Consider the following 18,832-nt stretch of genomic DNA (forward strand, 5'->3'; position numbering starts at 1 on the left):
GAGAAGATTTAATCGCACATGAATCTTCCTAATCTGTCTTTTTTTAATAATCATTAAACTTTTCACTGGACAGTGATGGGAGGTGGAATATGACCAGGAGGACGAGGCCGAGCAAACATTACTATAATGTGATTTATCAATATGGATGTTTCAGCCCCACAAACACAGAAACAGTATGAAGCAGAAATCTAATCTCCTCCAGTTGATCTGTTAATGGCCGCAGGTTCTGTGAGCTCCGGCAGAAAACTGAGCAGATTTTTTTTCACGTCCGCGGAGTAAAGCCCCTCGATGCTCCTCCATTGAAACCATATTCAGCCTGTTAAAGCCTTCAGCACGGTGAACGGAGAGAATCAGGAAGGGAGATGGAAACAATTAGGAACGTGCAGATGTACGGCTGATTAGCAGAGAGGATGGATCCAGTTTGGAAAAGCAGATCTGCGGCTTCACCTTCTGCAGGCCACACTGGAGCTGGACCGAAGCCCGAGCGTGTTTGGAAACTGAACTTTATTTCTTCTGACTTTCAGACTTTCAGTCGTGGAAGAAGTTTTCAAATGAATTATTTAAGGATAACTACTGACTTTATATTTCTTGTGTTCCTTGTGCCATTGGCTGTTTTTCCATTCGCTCGATTTTTCAATCAGCGTTTCTTTTGTTGGTTTTCTGGAAAATCCTGTGAACATTTGTCCTGCCTGTCGCCTGTTTTTGTGCACGTTTAGATATTTAGTGCATTTATTTATTTAGTATATTAATTCTCTTCACTTTCCTGTAATCGTCAGCTCCCCTCCTTATTATTGTGTATCATTAGGGATCCACTTCTGAAGCCTTTTCCACCATTTTGCATGGATCCCTGAGTTTTGCTGCCAATATAAGACTTGCAGCAACAAAGCCATTTAGTCACCACCTAAAGCCAAGTGAGTGTAAAATGAACGTGGAGACTAAATTACTTTTCCCAGTTCTGATGGTTGTAGTTTGTACCCAGTGGACCGGTCAGCGTTTCGGTCCAATAGTCCAAAATAATGTGAAATTCCATTTTTATTTTTAAAAAAAGTAAAACATTTCCTCAGGGACGAGCCTCAAACCCCGGTGCCAAACATGTGCACTTAAGTCTTCCACAGAGCTACAGGGAAAACACTGCAGTCTAACAAAAGCAACACATTAGTGTCTTTGGGAGCACAGATTGATCTGATTATTACAGTTAATAAGACTACAATCTTTGGAGAGCTCCACGAGTGACGCTGAGTGAAGACTATGTTGTCAAACTGCCATTTCAAAGGTTGAAAAGTTGAAGAATGAACCTTCAAACCGACAGACATGATGTTCACTCTGCAACACTTGATTCGTCCCACCAGTTTTATTCCTTTAAGTAAATAATGTCGGACTCTTTTTCTGCTCAGCGCAGATATTTTAGTGTTTTCCCACAAACACGCAGTATCTGTATGTAGGAAACATGTAACGGCCCGTGTGGCCCCCTGCCCCCTCCCCCTGTGGCGGATTAAGCAGGGAGCCAGCTGTACTGATGGGGGGGTGAGGGGGGTGAGGAGGGGGTGGACATGCTGCCATCGGCCTCTCCAAGGTGACCCCTGGCAAAAGCTGGCATCACATCTGTAGCGGAGCGCGGCCCGTCCTGACCGCCATCAGGCAGCACCAGGCTCCTCTGTGCCCCCGCTGCCCTCCACGCTGCCCGGCTGGCAGGGAGGACAGAGGGGCCTCCTGCTGCACGGAGGGGGAGGACGGGGGAGGAACGAGGAGCAACCCCGTCGCCAGACAAGAACGGTGATATGAGAAGAGAAGATTCTGCAAAACCACCCAAGATTGTGTTTTCAATGCCGATGTTTTTCTTTTCTATTTCTTTCTAAAATATCTGAGCAGAACGAGAGAAGTGAAGGAAAGATGGTGGAAAAAACAACTCTGTGTCTCTGTCGTCTCAACGTCATGGGTCGTACACATGAGGACAACCGCACACTTTAAGACACATTCAGACTCCCGGAAGACATCCAGAGTGTTACAGTCTGTTTTTAACACGAAATGTGACGATGCAATGTGCAATGACACAAAAAGGAAGCTGAGTTAAAACCCTGCAGACTTTCTCACCTCCACATCGGACCAATCACTGAGCCTTTAACTGTTAGATTGTGACGGGAAACGACCATCGGCCGCCTGCATTAAAGCTGTCTGGGCTGCTCACTCATTCAACACCCTGACCTCCACACACGACTTCCTGCATTGGCACTGACAGTTGGCACGAGATACATCCAGTATTAACATGATTCCTACTGATACTGGGCTGCAGGTACGCAGAATGAAGCTGGAGAGGGAGGAAGAGGAGATTAGAAGATGTTATAGGTGTCAGGAGGTGGAAAGAGTGCGGTATGAAGAAGGACAGGGTAAAACTTTATCCGACAGAGAGAAACATTTACAGTTAACGAACTCGTTGTTGTTTTCTGGCTGGTGATTGTGTTACACATACAGCCAAAATGTGTTTGTTAATTAAGGTAATTAGGCTCCTATTTCCTGTTTTTGAGTCTTTAGACGAGGTGCACGCTAACGCTTTTAGCTAAGCAGCTACAGTGAAGTTTCAGCTTAAAAAAGTGGACCTTTTTTTCTTGAACTGATGTTTTGTTTTGTTCTAGTTTTGTTCTGCTTTTCCAACATAACACACCTTGCAGTGCACATTGTATACTATCAGGAAAGGGGGAAATCATTTTAATGGTGTTTAATACTCTGTTGCTGCATTACGTTGGGTGTTACTCGGCCTCTCTATCGTCAGGCTTTTGGTTGAGAAACATCAGTAGCGTTTTATGTATTTATTCTGATAATGACTGAAGTGATACGTCTCTTCCATATCGTCATATTTGAGTTGACTAAGGGTCACTCATGTATAACTGGTTCATCTATCAGCTGTGATGTCTGTAGCTGCTGTAAAACACAAGCAGATCGCAGCAGAGTTTACAGAAAGTGTGCAGATACAGTACGTCTCTGTTTATCTAGCAACAGTCGATGACCCCTGAGAACCCTCTCAAGGACCCCTGGAGGTCCTGGGACCCCATGTTGAGCCCCTCCAGATTAAAGGAATGGAGAGGACAGACTCCCCTGTGAGTAGGTGCTTCCTGTGTGAGAGTGGAGGGGAGGGGAGGTGGAGGAGGCCCCCTTCATGCCCCCACCAGCTGTTCGTCCTCAGCTCCCCCGGGGTGGGGGTGGTAGGGGGGTTTGTGAGGTCAGCGGCTCCCCCTGTTGGAGGCGTTGGCACAACACGGCGACAGGCTCTGCGGGGTCAGCGGGCGCCCCGGACCGGACAGCCGTAAGTAATGGGGTCCTGCACGCACGCAGGCACCGCTCTGAATCAACTTAATTAGATAAGGGAGGGGGGTTCTGGCCACGGGACAAACCTGAGAGTTTGTACACACACTGATAAAGAGGTGATCACTCCACATTACTGCTAATGAATGAGTCCTTGGAGGTAGATGCTGACAAACACTCCTTCACATCCTGTTTTTTGGATGCTGTTAAACGGCACTCTGATGTCCAAACATATGGTGCCTCTGTGACACTGTTACAGCAGCGAACTCCTCCAGAAACACTGTGACGCTCATTAATCCGTCTTCACACGCAGATTAAATGTGCAGCTGCACTTCTTCAATTAATAACTGCACAGATCAGGCTGCTGGATTACTCTCCTGTACTTCTTAAACTTTAAACTTTCTGTTTCAGTGAGTTCAGTGAGATAATTCTGCTGACGCTGAGCGAAAAGCAACTGATGGAAAGAAAATCCTAATTTTAACCAGCAATAAAAAACTTTTCTGCTTTGACTTCTCGTTCTGAAGAAAATCCTGATGTCACAGTGAAATATCTGTAGAAAAATGACAGAATCCAGGTACAGGCTGGATTTTTCCCCGAAAAAACAAAGTTCGAATTACAGCACACAGGAAGCACGTGTGCCATTTCACAACCAAAACATGGAGATACCAATATGCCAGGCTGCTAGCTGTAGCCAGGCTGCTAGCTGTAGCCAGGCTGCTACTGCTGTTTGTGACAGTGCCGCCAACAGTAACACCACAGGGAAACACAAAGAGGCAGGAAAATCTAAAAGTTGGTGAGTATTTCCATTTTTCTGCTACTCTGTACTTCCAGTCCACAACATTCGAGAGGCAAATATTGTACCTTTTACTCTGTATTCATTTGTAGAGGCGTCACAGTTTTCAAAAATAAATCAAAATGAACTTTCAACTTCAATCATGAAATCAAAAGCAGGATCAGAGATTCTCAAACCAGTTTTTTTCTCTTCAGCCCACCTTCTTGTGCACGTCCAAAGAAAAACAATGAGCCTCACCAAATCAAATCAAATCAAATCAAATCAAATCAAAGCTTATCACAGATTTGGAGAAATGTGCGACCTATAATTATGTGCTGACATTAGTAACTAGTAACTTTGCAGATGCTGCATCAGAGCCAAAGTAGCACATCAAATTAAAATGATTAAAAGGATTAAAAAACCAAAAAAAACACTGATTTCAATCATTAGAAACATGCTGAATATTGAATACTATAATGGACATGTAGATATGTTCACAACTTAATGTTACTTGTACTTTGAGACTTAAGGACACTTCTTGCCAGAAAATGACTTTGCATTTAATGTCAGACAGTTAAAGACTTTGAGTCAAGTACTATCTATAAAGGTGACTTCAATTCTTAGCAGAGTAATATTTTAGCACAATATCTTTACTTTAAAATTCTGCTTGAAGTTAAAACAACTTGTAATTTAGATAAACTGAACAGAATGAGAATAAAAACTTTAAACTCTGCTCTTGTTGTCAGTTACTGTACTGTCACAACTGAGTACATTAAACCATCAGTGTGCACATATTTGTATTAGTGTCAGTACAACACTGGTTATGAATGTTGTGTGTAAATGCACAGCTTGTCTTGCAGTTCTGAGTTTTTATGTCTGTTCCCTTTGTTCAATGTACTTTTAATTATTTATCTGAATTCATTTCTCTTTGTCTGAATTTCCCCTCTGAGGATCACTGACGGATATCTTATCTTACGTCAGCTTTAAGTTCCTCTCAGTCTCACTGTCGCCGTCGGTCCTGCTCTGCCCGGTGGACTCGTGTGACTCCACAGTGAGTCCATGTTCCCTCCACAGTCTAATCACACTGATGCTGATGATATGCAAACATCTGGCAGCTCCACATAATCCGTCCACCTCTAATCACGAAGTAGCTCTCTTCATTTTATTTCCATTTGTCTAATTAGATGAGATCAATTATCTAATTGTTTAATCACTCTGATTGCTATTAAAGCATTAATAGGTTAAAATGCTCTCTGCATCATCGAGGTTCAGCGTGTGTGGAGGGTTGAGAGGGAACATTTGGACGTGATTAAAGGGACATTTCACAGCGTTCCACAGCTGCTGCCTCTGTAGCTTTGATAGGAAATAATTAATTAGGACGAAGCTGTTAATGTGCAGTCGTGTCTGAACAACCTGCACTCGTGTTTTCTGACTGTACATACGTAATGTTCACATGTTCACCGTGACAACACACACACCTGTTACCCTGCACGGTGTGTGATCCCACAGAGTGAATGAGCGATAGGACACAACAACACGCTGACACAAAGTCTGAATCAGACGACGATCAGACAGCTGTAACTAAAATATGAAGTCACTCTCTGACTTCATATTTTGGGTGTTTTCGCTCTTTCAGGGCTGCAGATGAGGTCGGTTCTGGTTTGGTCCAAACATAGACACTCCTGCTCCTCAGAGGATAAACCATTTGGATTTTGTTTGGTTTCCTCACTAAAATCAGTGTAATCTTAGTGTTCAGGCGCCAAAATCCAGATGACAACTATGCTCTCACATCTTGTCTGAGCTGAAGTTCAGCAGTATTCACACCTCATGCAGAACCTTCTGGGCTTTTCCTCTCAGGCTTCACACAAGCCGCCTTAAAACTCTGAGTCTGTGAAACTTGGCTGCACACAGCCTGAAAGAAAGATCTGCAAACACGAAGGCTGCAGAATAACAGTTGTTGGATAAATGCACTGAAAAAAATCACTCCAATCATTGTAAAACGATTGATTCTTTCCAGATAGAGCTTCTCAAGCTATCATCAATAAGTCATGTGTTATTTGCTGGTGTGATAATAATAACTCATTTTGATCCAATTCTGATTGATTGTTTTCTAATTACCTCCACCAAGGAGGTTGTTTTCACCAGTGGTTGGTTTGTTGGTTTGTCAGCAGGATTACACAAAAACGTCTTTACAGATTTCTACTGAACTCAGATGGAGGATGAGTCTCGGCCCAGAAAAAGACCCCCATGACTTTTGGTGCTGATCCAGATAAAAGGGACAGATCCAGGAACTTTTTCTCACTTTCTCTAACATTGCAAGTTCAGGTGTTTTTCAACAGTTTGTTTAATTTCCCAGAGAATAATGCCTGGAGCTGGACGACAAAAATCTCAGGCATGTTTATGTGGCTGGTATCTAACAGTGAGTACAATTTGATGTGGATCCTAACAAAAATCTGGATCTAGTGGATTTAAATGTTTTATTTGATATTGGATTAGGCTTGATTGAATTAAAGGGGACTGTTGGGCATTGGCGGAGGTATGCATTCTACTGAGTGCCATTCTAGTTTTATAGAGACACCATAGAAGTGTTGATCCTCTTGGGGAAACACGAGGCTTTCTACATTTTTAGACATGAAAAAGAGAAAACGGAGTTTCGCCCTTTTTTCTCAATTAAAAAAAAACCAGAATCTGCGATGACATCTGGCTGACCCGGTTCTGGATCTGGATTTCTCTCTCCACAAAAGCACAATCTGTGTTATTTTTTCCAAAAGGGAGGAAAATATATAGGAAGAAGCTGAATCCTGTGAATGTGTGACTGCGGAAACTGCTCGGCTGTTTCCAGAGAGAGCGGCTGGGATGGCTGTGTGACAGAACAGGTGATATTTACGGAGAAAAAAAATGGCAAAAATCCATTTCTGCCAATCGAGTAAACAGCAAACAGCCAGAGCTGCCTCCCTTTAACTGAAGACTGACACCTCTGCTGGCAGCCAAACACCGAGTGGCTGGAGACCAAGAACTGTGTGGCACGCAGAATAAGATCACTCCTCAACACACACACACACACGCACACACACACACACACACACACACATGCACACACACACACACACACACACACGCACACACACACACACACACACACACACAGCTCCCAAATACCAGATGGTGTTTCTGGATTCTGTTTCCATTTTTTTCTGTCTGTTACAATCACAAAAGAGCGAGTGTGTAAAACCACAGACACACACACCAGCTACAGACAAAACAGTCTCTTAAATACGAGATCATTTTTATCTGATCACACACTTTAACTCGGACGTCATTAAAATATGTTTTTGTTTCTATTCTGCTTTGGTGTTTTTACATTCACAGAACTGGGTCCTGTTTTAACTTCGGTCAGTTTCAGACTAAAAGCCTCTGCTGGACTCACAGGTGGACCTGGTCCTGATTGGCTCCTGAGATCCATCCAATCAGGCCAGTTTAAAGCATCTGAAATGTAAAGCTTCAATACGGCACGTTTACCTCCTTTAAATTAGTCGGTCAGTCACCTGACACCAGCTCAGTACAAGTGTCTGCACTTAAGACTACTCAAAGGTAAATTCTGTGTTTTTCAGAGTATTTTGTGGCTTCAGTGTTCATGATGTGGAGAAGAGGAAACACCAGTAGACACAGTCATAAGTCCATGCATTTCAGTGTGAGTATAATAAGCAGTGCAACAACAACTACTAGGTGTGAGACCACCTGTAACTGGTGTATAAACAGATAACCAACACTTGACCATATATTCTAGGACGGCTGCAATCATATAAAATGATTTAATCTGATGCTGTGATATATGTGTAAGGTGAAATATGAGGTATCTAAAAATAAAAACTTCTTCTTCGCTCTCCATGACAGCAGAGCTAACTTCCTGATGTTTCTGTGACAGGCTGATAACATCTTCGGCACACCGGTTTATAAATACTTTCTTACAACTGATTTGTTCATTTGTGTGATCAATAAATATTTATACAGGTGTGTTTTACTGCAATCAATTAGTCACTTTCTGATCACTTATGGTGTATAAATTGTAACAAGAGCATAATTATTGAAAAAAATTTAGGCAGGGTCCGCCACATATAAACAAAGTGTAACAGTATAAATTGTGTTTATTCAGTTTGTTTCTCTTCTCATTAACATTTCTTCACCAGAACTACGGACTGCTCCTTTAAATGGTCATTTCTAACCACGCTGGCATCTCGTTCTTTTCTAGTACTGACTACTCGAGTGACGTTCACCCACTCACACACACTCACACACACTCACCCACCCACACACACACACACACACACTCACACTCACACACACTCACACACACACACTCACCCATTCACACACACACTCACACACACTCACACACACACTCACACACACTCACATGGCGATGGAACAACCATCAGGAGAAATCTGGGGTTCAGTATGTTGCCCAAGGACACTTCAACGTGCAGCTGTGGGATCCAGGTATTGAACTACTGACCATCTGATTAGTGGACAATCCTCTCCACCTCATGAGCCACCACATTATTCTCTTTCTCATTATCATCATCATTATTATTATTATTATCATTACCATAAGTGTGCCATAAACCATTTATATACAGCTTGTAAAAGCTATATAGGTGTGGGGCTGAAGTTAGCAGACGCCAACCTAAGCCAGAACCATCGCACGTCTGAACCCTCTGCTGACCTGCTGCACACCGACTATAACTCTTGTAAAATAAGGTTATGCTTCGACTCCTCAGAGGGAATAAAAACGTCTGGAAACTGCTCCTCCTACGTCACAAGGAAGGAGCACAAGAGCCACTGAGACGTATGTCGAGCATCATGGCTGTTTAAAGCCAATAAACAGAGAGAGAGAGAGAGGGAGAGAGAGAGCGTATGTAGAAAGCAGCAGGTCCGAGGTTGTTTGATACTGATCCTCGACTGGCAGAGAGCCACGACACAGAGCAGAAACAAACAATGCTCACTTTGTTGAACAGAGATCCTGTAGGTTCACTGAGGAGGGGAGGGCCTGCAGTAACTGTACAGATACTCTGTGTCTGTACACCTGCCTCAGAGACACGTCTGGAGATGTTTTATGTTTTATATTCTCAAACCAACTGTGAATGTAGCTCATAACGACTACTGTGTGTGTGTCGCAGCCTGATGCATCGTCTGTAAAAACACATTAACGAGCCACACTGTTGTTCCTTCATCACCATGAACACACACACTGGAGTTCATCTGGACTCAATCCCACACACACACTATCCTGCTGCCACAAACACTCACTAGAGCACCAAGTGTGGATTCATCCGCTGCTGAAAATAGTCCCCAACAAATAAACTACATAAAGTAAAATAAAGTTTTAAAGGATTTATATCTTCAGTAGGAACCAATGGGCCACAGACAGGAAGTCAGACAGTACTGAGAGACGGACCAACATGTTGACAGTGAGTATCACCTCAGCACTTTACCCTTAAACAGTTCGAGGGTAGGAGCAGGTTGATCTGGGATATTATCACCATCATCATCACCATCATCATCATCAGTGTCCTATTGTTTCTCGTCCCAGCAGGACGTCCACCACACACACACAAAACAACAACTGAGTGGCCTGAAGAAGAAGCAGCTGTCTTGGCAGGTAGCCATGTTACTCCAGGGAGGAACAGACACGGAGCAGGAGGTAGAGGAGGAGGAGGAGGAGGACAAAGAGGGGGTGATGAAGAGGAGGAAAAAGGGGTGAGGAGGAAGAGGACAAGCAGAGAGTTGGAGATGGATGAGGCGGATGACAAAAAGAAGACGGAGGAGGAGGAGGAGGAGGAGGAGGAGGTCCACAGGTACCAGACACTTAAATGTAATGCCTGTCAGACGATTACAAGATCATTTTAACCAATTTCTGATAATCTTTTTCATCTTTTTTTAATCAAATTTATCTACATTTAGCTGAAAGTTAAGTGCAAGTATAAAGTAAATAGTCTGTATTAGGTTCAGCGGTAGGTTTAAAGATTTGTAACGTCAGAAATGTGGATTTTCACACAGAAGATCTCGACTCGTTTGGAAAAGTTTAAAAGTTTATGGCAGCTAAGACCTCACAAACTCAAATTTAACACTATTCAGTTACCTTTAATGTCTAATATTTATACAGTTTAAGACTCTTTAAGGACAATGAAATGTTGTAAAAGCAGAAAATAGAAATTAAACCAAAATGGAAAATGTTCTTCGACACGTTGAAATCGAGGGTTCTAGTACTGGTGGTCGTACTATTACAAGTTTTCTGCTGGACATACAAGTGAGCGTATACATTGTTATGAGTGATCAGAGTATTAAGCAGCTGAAGTATGAACATATCTGCATTTCTATGTTTTACTGTCCAGGTGTTAATGAGCTGATAGTTACTTAGTGTGTTTATATGGAGAATGGAAACATTAACTGAAATGGCTGAATAAATAAATTAGTATGCTATTAACTGCATCAAATAATATTATAAATAAATGTTCTGTTGTAAGTAAAAAGGGTGAAGGTGAAAATAAAGATCTCTGAGACCAAATGATGACATCACCACAGTACTAAAATGACTTCTATATAGAGCACATTCATTATGTGAAGATATGTATCCTTTGTTTGTAACTGTGTTTCCAGTTTGGACTGTGAAACGTGTCTCTGTTGTGTGTCTCTGCTCCAGTGCGCTTCATAACTAATGAAACTAAAACAAAGAATGTGGTTTAAATGTTTTCTTTCAGCTTTAATTTCACATTTTAACGTCTGAGTACAGAATCAGTGCTCCAGTATGTAAATAACACAGTACTGGTCGGGTCCAGGCTCTCTCACAGACACAAGTCAGCATCGATCGCCCCTGCCCCTCCTTCAGCGTCTGGACTGACTCCAGAACAGTTTGTCTGTTTTCTCACACAAAGCTCCTCCAGCTCTTCCTCCATCTCTGCTGTTCAGCAGCCAGACAGAGAAGCTGCTGCCAACCGAAGCAGCAGGAGGAGAAAACTGCTCGGCTGCTGCAGCTGGACAGATATTCACCTGCTCACCGCTTCATTCAGGTTTACTAAAACACACTGCGGGGAACCTTTCACTGGGTATGAAACAGTCCCAGTTTAATACTGATGCCTCTGTCTTTTGTTTAGTTATTATAGTCATGACTGATGCCTGTCACCAGGTCAGATCCTGACTTATTCAGGTTGTATGAGTCATAAAAGTAAAACTATTTTCTTATGGCGGTGTGATGAGGAGGAGCTAAGCTGCTCTGTGGTCAAGTGGCACGGCACTAAAACAAGTTTCCTTTGTTTCACTATCGTCATATTATAGTTATTAATACATTACTTTGTTGTCATGCATCCTGTAAACAGCTGTGGTGGTAGTGGTCATACAGCTTTTGTCCACAGGGGCCGCCAGAATCAGCGTAATGAAACTTCCTTGTAGCTGCTTTAAGAGTAAACTTAGAACGTTTCCATAGCTCAGCACAGACTGCAATCAGGGCAAACTGTTAGCTTAGCGCCATCAAAACACAAAAGATACACATTGCACATACTGTCCACACACTTTGGCTCCTTGAAATGGTTTAATCTACCAGAACTTTGTCATGCGACATTTTCTCACCGCCACACAGCCGACCAATCACAGCACGAAGTGAGTGTGATGTCAGAGTGTCAGTTATAGAAAAGGTCAGACGCAGACGCCCCTGATTAAATGTCAGAAAAGGTTTGGGGGAGAAGGTATTCGACCAGACGGAGTGAACTGGTCCCTCAAACACAGGAAAGCTCTTCCAACATGACACTTCCTAAAAGCAGCTCCCACAGAGTCTTAAACTCCTCCACTGCCTCCCTATTAGTCAATTATATCATTGTAAAACCACAAAACTACGATACTAAGAAATAAAAAGACAGAATGGTCCTTTAAGGCTGAGGTCGGCGCTCAGCTTGGCTGGGTTTCCCTGCAGCCGCCTCAGGCTCAGCTTTCCCTCCATAAGTCCAGCAGCACAGCAGCGGATATTACAGCCCCGAGCCGCGCTTCACTTATTGGACCAAAAAACAAAAAAAGAAGAAGAAGCAGAAGCTGCAGAGCCGACCGCTCTGTTCGACATTAAACAGAGAATCACAGCACCTGGTCTGGACTTTAACACACAACCCAGATTGTTACAGACAGAAACTGAAGAGTCAACACTGAAACCTCTGACATATCTGTGTGTTTATAAAGGCCACATGTTTTATAGAAACTATTCAAAACTCTTAAACTGTTGCAATCCTGAAATGTCTCAAAGCTTCAAAGGTTACATACAGAAATCTCAATCAACTGCTGAAACTTTCAGTCTATAAAACATCAATTGTTGTGAAAACTGCTCATCACAATTTCCCAGAGCCCAAAGTGACGTCTTCAAAATGCTTCTTTTGTCCAACCAACAGCCCAAAACCCAAAGACTCTTCATTTACTGTCAGAAATGACAAAGAAAAGCAGCAAATCCTCACATTTAAAAAGCATTTAAGAGTGAAAAATGAGTGAAACTTTCAATCGATTATCGAAATACCTGATAATTCATTTTCAACTAATCGTCCACAGTACACTGCTGTTCAAAGTATCGCACTGATACATGTGTAGTTTTATCCGTTTGTTCTCAAATTAATTGACATGTTCAGATACTAAATGAATAAATTTGACTGCATGAGAAAGAAAAGGAAAAGGAAGAACAAAAGTAAAGAGAAAGAAAAGAGACGGAAACAGAAAGACGAAGAGAAGGAAAAAGAAAGGAGCCCAGGAAGACAGGAACCGGAAGTAAATACCAGAAAAGGAAAGAAACCATGAAGGGAGAGGAAGGAGGTGAGGAAAGGAAAGAAGCCAGGTAGAAAGGCAAAAGGTGAGTAGAGGAGTGAGTCATGTCCGCTCGCCGGTGACAGCCTGAGACACGCCGGGAGCTCGAGGACTCAATGTGTCCTCACACTTTCCACGCCATGGGATGACCACAGGAGGACGAGAGACTGCCAGGACGAATGGACAGAGAGACAGAGAGAGAGAGAGAGACAGAGAGAGAGACACAGAGAGAGACAGAGAGAGACAGAGAGAGAGAGACAGAGAGAGAGAGAGAGACAGAGAGAGAGAGACAGAGACAGAGAGAGAGAGAGAGTGGGCAAGCGAGCACGCCGTGCTCAGGAAGTTCAAGCAGACAATTCTAATCCCCCAATTTCCTCCTCTCTAATCATCTCTGCTCCGCTCATGGCCGTCTCCAAATTGGAAACATCTCCCGCACAATATGACACTCGCTCTGTAACACACACACACACACACACACACACACACACACACACACACGGGGGAACACATAACCTTCCTGTGTCGTCTCAGTTTGGACTCTGTGGTGCTGAAAAGGTAAAATTAGTGTGAAAACATGAGTCACTTCCATCAGCTGACTGACTGAAGCAGCTCTGAGTAACAACAAGGTCACGTCTTTTTATTAAAGAAACACTTTCTTACTCTTATATTCTTTGTCAGGTGAGGATATCAGTTTCATCTGTGTGTGTCCCTGGAAACGTTCAGCGTAGCTTAGCTTAGCACAAAGACTGGAAACGGGGGGAAACTGCTAGCCGAGCTGCATCAAAACAGAGGAGCTCCACCTTCCATCAGATTCAAGTTTGTCAGGCTGAGCGCTGCCAGAACATGAGCGAACTATACTTTACACTGTACCTGAACGCATCATGTGTGACACTAACAGTACACTGTGGCCGCTGCTGATCTGCTAACACGCCGCTCACACTACACTTCCTGTAGAGACGCAGTGTCACAGTGAAACATAAGACCGGACATGTCAGCTGTTATTGAAGGTGAGTTTATGACGGCTGCTCTGCAGGTGAACTGGACTGTAGTGTGATGAATTATTCTTCCTCATTCTGGATGAGGTGTTTAAGAGCCTTCTCTGTTTGAGAACACCAAAAGATAGAAGGACGAAGTATGAATAAATTATTTTATTTAACTCTGAGACGAGGTCTGAGGTTCATCTCTGGTTCTCAGACTTTGAGGTTATCTTCACCCTCTGATGTCCAGTTTCTGTCTCCTCGGCTGCCTCCCGCTGTGTTTCTCTCAGTTTTCCTCCATCGAGCTCATTAATGTTGGTTTTAAACTCACAGAGCGGTCCGACCCTCCTCTGAGAGTCCGGCTAATGAACTGGACCTCACACAGACCACAAACACAGAGCTGAGCCTCCATCAGTCCGCTACGATCCACTGATTCACAGAGCTCGGTGTCGCCGCCGCACAGATCAGGGCGATATTTAGATATACGAGTGCAGCGAGGAGAAATTCTCACCATTATAACTTTACCACAAGTTACAGAAGTTCAAGGTTTTTATATTCTGATCTGAGTGAAGAAACTAAAACGTGCATCCTAATCGTCACCTTTCTGAAGCTATAACCTACATGTCTGTTATATTTCTAATAAATTATTAAAATCATACAAATCAACTCTCAGCCAACTTGTAGATTTATCGGCTAATCAGAACTTTATTTTATCTTACGAGTCACTCTTGAAATTTTCATCAATTTTATGTGGTGTCCATTAACTGTACGTACACAGCGGTGTAAGGGTTACACCAGACAAAATTAAATCACGCCCTGACAATGATCTTTGTTCCCAGAGACAACAGTCATAATTCACGTGAGGTTACAGTTTTACGTGTTTGAACAAGCAACACAAGCTATCAGGATATGTGTCTACAGTTCCTATCCAACAACTCAAAGTGATGATCTCCATTTGACGGCAGCATAAAACACATCCCAGGCTTTTCTACCATCGTAAGAGGAAACGCAGCACTCAAGCCGTTTTGGACACAACCTACACCCAATAAATGTCAAACTAATGTGGAGAGCATTACATTTAACTACATGACAGATCTTATGTTTGGTCCTCAGTAAACTTCCACAGGCAGAAACTTTTAGGTTTGCATTTTTTATTATCGGCTCTAGCTGTCCCGACTTTTTGTTCACAGACGTACATGGTCATCATAATTGTCCAAACTGATGTGAAACTGTATATTTTTTTTAATTAACAAACAATACATTTTCTTGGGGGAGGACCTCAAAACCTTAACACGTGCACCTACGCCTTCATAAACCTGAGGAAAACAGACAACACTCTTCGTCACACATGGTGTAACGTCCTCGACCACGCAGAGCTTCACCCGTTTAACATTCGACACGAATAACAAAGTGACTGACGGTCAGTGTGAGGATGAGAAAGATGCTGTTTTTATTTACTGAGCTATTAACCAACAACGCGTTAGTATTCCCATTCTTGGTGCTTAATATACTGTAGTGTTTGTTACAGTTGGTCGGTTGGTTTGTCAGCAGGATTACACAAAAACCGCTGAACAGGTTTCCACCAACCCTGGATGGAGGATGAGTCCCGAACAAACTAGACTCCATTAACTCCTGGGGTGGATCCAGATAAAGAGACGGACCCAAGAATTTTTTCTAGCTTTTCTTTAATACTGCGAGGGGGGGGGGGGCGTCCTCCACTCAGCTGAGTGTCTGTTTGAGATCCGACAAAAATAACAAAGTGACTGACGGTCAGGGTGAGAAAGATGCTGCTTTTATAAACTGAGCAACTTATGGTGCTGAATATTTAGTGTTCATGAGACTCTAGTATTTGTTCTGTCTGTCTTTATGTTCATCATCAGGACAAAGAAGTAAAAACTCTTGTGTTTTATAAAGTCTTCGATGGCAGATCTGAAGGGATATAAAACATTAAGACTCAGTAGAATGTAGATATACAGTTTATAATTATTTTAAAAATATACATTCAATAAGAATAAGAGAACGACAGTATATAAGTGCAATGTGTGCAAATGTCAAACATTAAAATAATAACAAACAACCTCAGTTTTAAAAACAAAGTCTAACAACGGCGTGTGGGAAACGTGAAGGTGTCGTTTATCATCTCAGCTAGAAATGTTCTTTTTTTTTTCAATGTGCAGAGATAACTTCACATGCGCACACACACACACACACACACACACACGGACCAGTGTGTGTGAGAATGTGTGTGTGTTGTGGAGGGATTATGGGGCCGTCACTTGTCGTGCTGCAGAAATCCTGTTAGCTCCCGCTGTGAGCGACCAGCAGCAGAAACTCTCCGCTGACCTCAGACGGGTTATTTCTCTTCAGCGTTTTGAATGTTTTCACATGAAAAGTCGTCAAGTTTATAAAATTAATTTGAATCTCAGCCTCTTGTGTTTGTCACTGAGGAGCTCCATATATAAAACATACTGATTCTGATGTTTAACCCGTTTATGTCTTTTACTTTTATTATCTAAATCAAACACATAATTTTATCAGACTGAGAAAATGTAAATGTGATTAATATTTCTCTCCTCTCCTGGTTGTTGTTTGTTCGTCGGCCCGTGCGGCTCTTTGACTTCACGCCGCTGCATTAAATGTTAATATTAATAAGATCTGATTACACTGGAGTGTGTTTACTGTAGTTCAGCTGCAGACGAGTCGTCAGCGCGGAAGCTCGTTTCACAGCCGTTTACTGTAAAGCCTGGAAACACACAATATATACGAACTGGCAACGATTCAACTGGGATTATTATGCGTTTCATTTTAATATAACTGTACTGGGTGTGTAGTGATGCAGAGAGGCAGGAATGTTAATGTTAAAATCTGCTGATGTAAACAGAACGGAGGGGAAATGAAATGTTAACAACAGACTGAAGAAAGACAGAAATTAGGAACATTGAGATTAAAATCATCTTTAAGAATTAAAACGTTAAAGAGCCGCTTGTAGTTTTTTTGTAATAACAGCACAAAGATAATTAAGTGATGATGCAGACTGTGAGAACGTAAATGATGAAGCACTAAATATTTTTTAATTCTAATTTAACCGTTAAAAAATACTTTGAAGGCTTTAAATGTAAAATGAGCTGATATACATCAGATTCTTTCATTACATTAACATCATTATTAATATATTAACAGAGGACGATGAATTAAATCCTCAAACAGACGTTTTCATGGAATTATAAAACACTGAAATATAAATGAGATTAAAATCCTTTTAAAGGACTAAATTAAAAAACGGACGTGTTTCCCTGAAATGACCCGACAGAAATCATCTGGAATCATCACAGCTGCTTTTTGTAAACGTTAAGCAGATAATCCTCTTTGTGCTTTTCAGCCACTTTCACCTTTTCTGCTGCTTCAGACTCGCATGTCGAAGCCCGGACGGATTTACGTCCGACTAATTAACCCGCTACGTTCATTTAACGGCGGAGCGCCGCTGACGTCTCAATAACAAACTGTTTATATCCTACTGATAAAATAATTGTTTTTATTTTGCTTGAGAGTACAAACATTTTATTGTTCCAACAGTTTTCAGATGACGATATACTTTAAATATAAAGGCAACAAAAAATGTAATTGAATAATTTCAATAATTTAAAAGGAGAAGAAAAAACATATTTATTTTACCATCACAAATATGAAATTTACTGTTTTATATTGATTTAAATCAGATTTAATAGATTAGAGTCATTTTGATGCAGCATGACAACAATTTATTTGTTATTCCTTCAGAGTCAATAATTTCATAGTACAAATCACCAAAATAATAAATTGCAGTCAGATCAAACTATTTAACTTCCATCATGAGACGAAGGGATAATTTTCAAGTAATATTTTAAACTACATTTTTGAAAACACAAATCAATCATCAGCACAAATAAAACCTTTTTAAACACAAAGTAAAATGAGTATAAAGTTATGAATTGTAGTGAATTTAATGTAAAATGTAAAAGTTGAATGTGTGATGAGTTAAATCATCACTGCTGAAGCTTAATTGGATTTATGTCCTGTCACATAATAATAATAATGGGAGCAACAAACTGAGTCCACACTGACGTCTATAATCAGAATGAGAAACAAATACATCACTGTGAGGTTCTGCTCGACCCACAATCTTTTTATACAACAACAGTACAACTAAAATATCAAGAACATCAAAGTTTTCTGCCTGAAACTCAAATAACTGATATGTTTGTCCTGTTTTACTGTCTGACACGACTTGTTGTTTTGTTTGTCTTAACTTGTTTCTTGATTTCAGGTTACAAACTTCACACCTGACCAGGGACTGAAAACTAACCTGCTGGCTAATTATGTACAGTAATGTTCATTAATACGCACGTAAAAATAAGTAAAGCTTGTTCACCATCAGATATTAAACAACATCGGCCCTTTAATAAAAAATCAATTTATTTTAAGGAATAAAATCACTAAACAAAATAAAAACCTCCTCCAGCCGAGCCGGCCGGCGCACTCGTTCACACACCGGGGAGCCAAAGTCTCCCACCCACCAACTGAGCCCCTCACCACACACACACACACACACACACACACACACACACACACTCCTCGGACCCTGAGCAGACGGACACGGCGGCCGCTGAGTAAAAAACCTCCCATCACATCCCGTCGCTGTCCTGCTGCTGCTGGTGGGCTGGACGGTGAAAGTGTGCGAGTGTGTGTGTGTGTGTGTGTGTGTGTGTGTGTGTGTGTGTGTGTGTGTTTAGGGGACGGGGGGGTGGTGGTTTTGGTTTGACCGAGAGGAATTCACAAAGTTCACGGTCCTGTTACGGAGAGGATAAAGCCGCCTTTGTCTGTTTGGCAACACAACTCTTTTTATTCCGGCAGGAGGAGAGAACGGACCTGCAGCACCAGAACTCTGCGTCCATCCACCAAAAACCAACCAGACGGCCAC

The 18,832-nt window shown here is 42.0% G+C and overlaps 1 protein-coding gene across 6 annotated transcripts in view; it reads right to left on the reverse strand.

The window, feature by feature from the left end:
• Window positions 1-18,832, reverse strand: part of nfia (nuclear factor I/A) — a 183,459-nt gene that overhangs the window by 158,227 nt on the left and 6,400 nt on the right. The gene's annotated exons all lie outside the window — the stretch shown is intronic.

The sequence above is a fragment of the Pagrus pagrus genome (genome assembly GCF_965226575.1).
Source record: "Pagrus pagrus genome assembly, chromosome: 6".
Classification (NCBI taxonomy): domain Eukaryota; kingdom Metazoa; phylum Chordata; class Actinopteri; order Spariformes; family Sparidae; genus Pagrus; species Pagrus pagrus.